Source organism: Petaurus breviceps, unplaced genomic scaffold (genome assembly GCF_028583685.1).
Source record: "Petaurus breviceps papuanus isolate PSGF00001 unplaced genomic scaffold, PetGlider_PUasm1.0 171, whole genome shotgun sequence".
NCBI classification, from domain to species: Eukaryota; Metazoa; Chordata; class Mammalia; order Diprotodontia; family Petauridae; genus Petaurus; species Petaurus breviceps.
Window position 1 is genome coordinate 10398483 of NW_027185754.1, and position 8007 is coordinate 10406489.

An 8007-nucleotide genomic window follows, 5' to 3' on the forward strand; every position below is an offset into this window, starting at 1 on the left:
CCAGGCCTTTTGACTTAAGTTTTGTGTTGTTATTTTTATACTATATTTCACTGCCTAATAATGAGTCTAAAATCTAATCAAGCAATGGAAAGAAATACCAAGTTAAATGAAAAGTGAAAATTTCTTAAGATCAGCAATAAAGAAAACTGTTGGAAGCAGGAGCAACACAAATAATGAATAGTTTAATCCCAAACCTTTCTTTCCCTACTCAGACATAGTCTGTGTATGTGTATATGAAAAGAAACATATCTTCATGTTTGAATTGTAAAATTATAAGCAGAATTAATGAAGGCAAGATTCTGCTAACAGAAACAAATGTACAAATTAAAACTGCCTTAAAACATGAGCCAAACCAGACTAAAAGGAAGATGCACAGGACACTGGTGGTTGAGAGGGTTAAAAAAAAGCATTAAAAAACCGATTACTAAAAGTAATTTATTTGATGCCCTGGGTGACAGCCACCCCAGGGATGCACTATCTGATCAAACTGAAACAGAGAAACATGGCAGTAATTTCAAAGGATTGGGGATATAAATGAAAATGAGGACAACAGAAAGGAAAATATGAAGAGAAAGAGACAAGGAAATACATTGCCACCTATTGCTTTTCAAAATGGTGTGGGCAAGAGGAGTTCCCCAGGGCAGAGTTCTAATGGGAGAAGACATCGGAATCTATGATAGAATGAAATGTTGTTCCCACCCAACCGTAAGCCCCAACTATCACTTGAGAATGAAAAGATAGAGATCTCTCTGACAGCAACAGAAATTGCACTGGAGACATTGGACACCTTGCCAGCCAGACTTAGCCTGACTATCATTTTCCCAGGATAAATAATTTCATGTAACTACTTACTAAGGGACCAGGTACTGTTGGTTTCACAAAATACTTGAATTAATTTGAAACCAGTGTAGTGAAATCTCAAGAAGGGACAACCCTAAGGAGCTTGGAATGGCAGTCTTCCTCAAAGCACTGTGTGCTCCAAAAGAAGAAAGGCTCATACCTAAAAGGTAGCTGAAAGCAAATCTCAGAAGGAAAAAAAATAAGGAAGAAACCATTTTTGGATTACTAGGTGCTAGGAACTATGCAATTACCTTATTTGAGCCTCACAACAACTCTGAGAGGTTGGTGCAATTATCATGACTTGCCCAGGGTCACATTGCTAACAAGTGTCCATGACAAGATTTGAACTCAGGTCTTCCTGACTCCAAGCTCAGTGTGCCACCTTGCTAGAATAATCTCAAAGCAGAAAGAAGAAGATTGTTGGTACTCCAGACATCTTGATGACTATGAAATCAAGGTGTTTTTGTTGTTGTTTTTTTGCTTAAGGATGATTTTTACCTGGGGAAATGAGACAATATGGAAATACTTTAGATGGGATGGGGGGATTAAGTTCAAGACCTGAGCTCAATCTTGCTTCAAACAGGAGCTGTGCACTATGGGAAAGTCACTTAACTTCTTTTAGCCTCAGTTTCTCCACCTGTAAATGAGCATGATAGCACCTAATTGACAGCTGTGCTCTGCAAACTTTAATGCACTATATAAATGTTAGCTATTAGTAGTAGTAACAGAAATTTAGCAGATCATTACTGCTGCTAGGTGGTGTCATAGCCAGAGCACTGAGACTCAAGTCAGGAAGACCTGAATTTAAATCCAGCCTCCATTAAACAAGAAACATCTATTGAGTGCTGCTAAGAGCCAGGCACTTTGTTAAGTTCTGGATACTTATTAGTTGTGCAACCCTGGGCAAGTCACTTGATTTCTGCTTTCTTAACTGTAAAGTGGGGATAATAATAGCACCTATTTCCCAGTGTTGTTGTGATGATCAACTGAAGTGAAGTTTTTAAAGCGCTTAGCACAATGCCTAGTGTTAGGAGCTATATAAATGCTAGCTATTATTGTTATGGTTATTATTATTATTATTCCCACAATTTATTGTGTTCAAGGGTTAATGGTTGCAGATGAAATTTTATAGTTCTGTCGAATATCAAAAGATACTCAAGTGTTTAAAAGTCTTTATTAGAGACAGAAATCTATTCCAAAGGCCAAAATCCATATAGCAAAAGCTGAATCTTTTTTCATTTTTGATGTCTTTTGTTTTTTCAGAAAAGTTACTTCCCATCCCTACTCAGAATGGGTGCTCTCTTGTGACAAAATTAAAAAAAAAAATCCGATGCAGATATCTTCTCTGACAACTGTATATAATATTTCATCCTAACAGCATGGACCTGTCAGCGCGCACACACACACACACACACACACACACACACACACACACACTTTCTCTAGGGGGCTTTTCCCAGTCCTCCAGATACTATCGCCTTCCCCTTAAAGTTACATGGCATTCATTAAGTACACACACATACGCGTTTCCTTTCCATTACATTGTAAGCTTCATGAGGGCAGGGCCTCTTTCCATGTTTTCTTTGTATCCCTAAAGCTTAGCACAGTCCTGGTCCATGCTGAGTACCCGTTGGCCTGAGTCAACAACCCCTTTCCCCAAATCTAATTCAGTTCAAAGCTACAAAACTTAACTAAGATCTCTTGGGCGCTGGGGATACAAGAACACAACGGAAATCTGCCCGGCCCTCAGGGAGCTTTCATTCTACTGGGGCTAAACCACTGGTAGACAAGTAAAGAACAACAGAAACACGAGCACGGCCCAATAACAAGCGCACTGCCAAATCGCGTTTCCTACAGTAACACTTACGGAACAGAGAGGGGAATAACCACGCTCGGGCCCAGGCCGGCACTGCCGCCCCCTCACTCTGCACCGCCCATCCTTCCCCCCAGTCCATCCTTCGCTTGTCCATCTGCTCTCACAACCCACGCCTCTGTGTTCCTCCGCCCAAGGCGGGTCCCAGACTCCCTAGGCGGATGAATTTTTCTGAAATAACTAAAGGTAGTCCCTACAGTGAAAAATGGGTGATAAAATACTAGTTATTCTTTAAAGTGAAAAACCCACAAAGCAAGATTTGTTTTATAAATTGGGGGCTCGAAAAGGCCTTAGAGGCCATCTAATCTAAAAGGTCTTTATTTTATCGACGCGGAAACTGGGTTTCAGAGGTTAAATACCGTGTCTAAGGTCACACCGGTGAATGAGCTGGGATTTATTGACGAGTCCTTGAAGCTCTTCCCACTGGACCACCTGCCTCCCATTAATTTTGTAGCTGCCTTAGAAATTGTCCCAACATTATATAATCTTTGATTTGGTGAACTGAAATTTAGCTGCCTGACCTTGGACACGTTCCTCCCCTTCTTTCATCTGTGAAATGCAAGAGTTGTCTCTAAAGACCCTTTCAGCTCCAAGGTTCTAGGCTTTTGGAAAATTTGTTGTCGACTGATACACTAGGAGAAATTTTTAACAACAGTAATGTGCAAGCATTTTATGAACTCCACATTTTAGCAGTTAAAAGGGAGGAGGGAATTGAGCATGCTCCCCATTGTCATATTTTTTTTTTTACAAATTACTTGCATAATAAATTAAACATATAATGAAAATTATACACACAATAAATTATAGATGCATGTAAATTATATATGTATTACTGTATCCATATGTAATGCACACTAAGAAAACAATTTGAAATGAAGATGGAAGAAAATATTTTAAAATACTTTTATGTATTAATAGTTCAAAAACCCATTTTGCTCTCACTAAAATATCAAAATATTAATGATAATTGTACATATTACAAAATATTAATAATTAAGTATTTATTATTTTTGAAAATCTTGGTTTAATACTTTATGATGTGACAGTATGTCCCAATATGCTGAAAGCTAATGAACAAGTGAGGGCGTCACTGTCAACCCCTCAGTAGGGAGGAACTCCAGCTCTTCCCTCAGGACATTTCATGTACTGTACGTGACATGTGACCATCTGGCATACAGACAGAATGAGAGTGTCAATGTCAATCTGTATATGAAATAGTAGCAAAGCTTAATTTCTTTTATTTTCTTTTAAAAAATGAGCACTTGCCATTTGTTTTTTCCCAAATGTAGAGAGGCACCAATAATGTTTGTCCTTGTCACTTTCTATGAACCCCAGACACCGGATTTGCTGTCAACAAAAACTAGGAATTGCATTTTAATTGAAAAGGTGAGGAGCACCATGTACATAGGACAAACAGCATTCTACTTACTGAAGGAAATCATCTTATTATAATGCTGAGCTAGAAAGAATAATTAATTGGAGAGAGCCATTTAAATTGATTGAGCCAACTGCTCTCTGCATTATAGAGGTAGAGAGGCATACTGCAGTAGCCATGTTGATTATAGCTGTGGGGTATGCTTATAAACAGCTTTTACGGGAGTATTACCTTATTCTATGTCTTCCTCTTAGACTCACCCATAAGAAACAACTCAATGATAATTCTTCAAGTCAAATGAACAAGCATGTGATGCACTGGGGTACAAATAAAGGCAAAAGAAAGAGGCCATTCTCAAGGAGCTAACAGGGAGTCAACGTGAAAACTCAGCTATGTATGAGAAAGAAATATAAAGGATAAATTAGAGATAATCGACAGAGGGAAGACACCAGCAGTGAGGGGAATTGGGAAAGGCATCTGGCAGAATGGGAGATTTTTAGCTGGGACTTGAAGGAAGACAGGAGACAGAGACAAAGAGGGAGAGAGTTCCAGGCTTAGGGAACCAGCAATGAAAACACCTGCCAGGAGATGGAGTATCTTGTTTGAGGAACAGCAAGAAGGCTAGTGTCATTAGATATAAAATATGTGGAACTGAGTAAAGTGTAAGAAGAGTTTTTTTTAATCATTTGGTAATCATATTATGCAATTAGTCTTCAAGCTCTTCTTCTCTAAGAGTTTTGTATATATCTGGTAGTTGCTCAAATTCCAGACTCTTTTCTTCAATTACAGAGAGTTTTACAGGAACATTTTTTCCCTTGGGGCAGCCCCTTCCTGAATTTTCCAGAGTTAGAGTTCTGGGGTGGCCAAGCTATTAAAGAGTTATCATCCTCTTTTTTTTTTTTAAAGAGGCATTTAAATTTAGCAGCCTATCTAGTTTTTCAACTAGGAAGCTAAAACAGGAGAATGATTTTCTGGGAAGCCTAAGAAGAACAAGGCCTAAGGCAATCCTTAACCTGTGGGCACTAGACAGACTATGGGCAACATCAGATGTGTGATCATTGGCACCTGGCCCCAAGGGCCATTTCCCAGTAGGTCTCCTGTGTCCTTTGCCCTCTCCCATTTTCTTCACTTTCATTTGTGGGGGCTCTAGAGGAGCTGAACTATGTCATCAGTCACATTTATCCATAATGATAGAAGTAGTTCTTGAAGGGTTCGGACCAATGACTAACAGGTCACATAGAGGTCTAAGAGCTGCTTAGGGAATGAAGCTTCTATATACCATTCTTTTTCTCCCCCGAATGAAACTGTGAGGGGGAGTCACCTACAGAGCTAAGTAGGACACCAAAAACAGTCTCCTTCGTGATTTGTCTCCTTTATTGTTTGCCTTTGTCTCAATATCTTGCTATCTACCAAGTTAGAAACAATCTTTCTTTTAAAATAACTCCCCTATTCATTGTTCTCTGTCTGTATCAAACTGAGTCTGTCTGTCTCACAAAGATATTTACTATAAAGATTTAGCAAGAACAGATGTATTTTCTTTCCCAGCCCTTAAGAGCACAATCTTTTCACTGTCAACTCAGTTGCTATGGAGAGTAGGTTAAGACTTAATACAGCAATTAATCCAACAACATTCACTTCCAAATGGGGCAAGGCCCATCACTGTGGCTCTATGTTACTGCTGGATTGGGCTGGATCAGGTCATTCTGCCTTCACTCTTTACTTCACTCCTGGCTTCTAGCAAATCTTGACATGGACATTGCTCTTAAATTTCTGGTATCAGTGACCTCTGGAAGCTCAAAAGTCAAAGCCGTTGCCATTATGGTTCAGCCAGAAAAGAATGAAACCTGCAGGAGTAGCAACATCACAATGCACTCTGGGCTCCATCCTCCACCCTGGCAGGTAGATAAAAGCCTGATGCCTCTCTGTCTAGCGAAGGTTTAGTTCTCTCATCTTCTTCATAGCTTTCTCTATCGTGGTCTTCTCTCTGTTATTGGAAGCCCTTCACAATCTGGTCCCACATTCCTTTTCCAGCTTTATTGCACATTACTCCCCTTCATATACTATCTGGGCCTATTAAATCGGTCTTCCTGTGGGTGCCTTTACATGACAATCTATCTTCCCTCTCAATGCCTTTGTACTGGCCATCCTCCAGCCCTGGAATGCACTCCTCATTCACATCCTTCTCTTGGAATTCCTTGTTTCCTTCAAGTATCTACTCGAGCACCATCTTCTGCATGACATCTTTCTTGATCCCCCTACTTGTCAATGCCTCCCCCTCCCCTATTATCTTATATTCGTTTTCTTTTTAAGTTTATTTTTATTTTCAGTTCCAAGTTCTCTCCCTTCCTCCCTTCACCCCTTTATCCCACCCAATGAGAAGGCAAGAAATAATTGTATTTATTTTCTATATGCCTATGTAGATGTTCATGAACTCCTCTGATTGAATATAAACACATGAGGCATGGACTGTTTCACTTTTAAATCTGTGTCCCCAGTGCTTAGCATAATACTAGGGCATTAGTAAATGTTTGCTGGTTATCTTATTCCAGCAGCCTTCTGGGCCCAATGCATTGGCCTAGGTGTTTTAGCAAGTTCTGAGAAGCAGTGTGGTGTGGTGGAGAGGGTCCCGGGCTTGGGAGTCAGAATAGACCTAGGTTCAAATCCCACCCCAGGTATTTACTAGTTGTATGACAATAGGTAAGACCTTTAACTTCTCTGAACCTGTTTCCTCATGTATAAAGTGAAGGAATTGGACTTTATGGCCTTCAAAATCCCTCCTACTTCTAAACCTATCAGCATAAGACCCCATATGCTATACGGCCCCCTCATCTGCTGCCCCACTATTGCTTCTGCCATTTTAACAGCTATACCAGGCTAGTCCTGCTTGGCACCCTTTACTCTGCCTGCATCTGTCCCTACCTCTACATCAGCTGCCCAGACCTTGGAGGAGGTTGGGAAGGGAAAGAGGAACCAGGTACTGTCCCCATGTACCTTACAGCCTTCTTGGCCACCATGGTCCCTGACTTCAGCCTCCATCACCACTGCATTTTGCAGTCACTGACACTCTCAAACCCAGGCACCAGCTTGAAACCCAACTGGTCCTGATTTCAGTTGGGTGCTGCAGAGTCCTATGGATCCCTATTTCAGTCTGCATCTGTTATTGTTGCCACCACTATCCACCCATCCCTTCTGGCACCCTGGATGTCACCCTATAGAGTAGTTTTCATCAGAAGTTATCTTGCTGGGGGCAGGAAAACCCATAGGCCTGAGATATATGGCCTCCTACTTTGGAGACCACTGCTTCACAGGACCCCCTGTGAATATCCACAAAAGACCACCAGCAGGCCTGAAGTACATCTGGGTCTGGTGCACACAGTCTCTTGAAGTAATCCCATTATTCAAACTCCATCGAGAGAGTTAGGATTTATAGCCCAACTATCCCTTATCCTAGTTCTTGAAATGGTCCTTTTGGGTCAGGAATACCTTCTGAAACATACCTATTCAAATGAGGCTATGATAATGGTTACCAGGAAATAAAAAAGAACAAGGGGTATTATTTTTATTTATTTAATATTTATTTATTATTATTACCATTCTTATTTCTGAGTGGAAACTCGTTTGTTGTTAAGCAGATAGTAGGTCAGAAAAAAATTACAGGGTTTAGATTCTATAGGCAATGAACAGAATTATTACTATTGTGTATTGAAGCCAGAAGGCTAGGTTATATTCAGTCATTAAACCCACACTGGACATTCAAGTAAATACACAGAGAATATACTGCAATATAAACAGCAGTGCTGTGCTAAGATGCATAAGAAGATTGTCAAAATGCATAGTTTGTAACAAGCCCTAGAGTCTGGCTTGAGTATTTGCTGAGTTAAACAAATCTGGTTTATAGATGACTCCAGGTTATATGAGG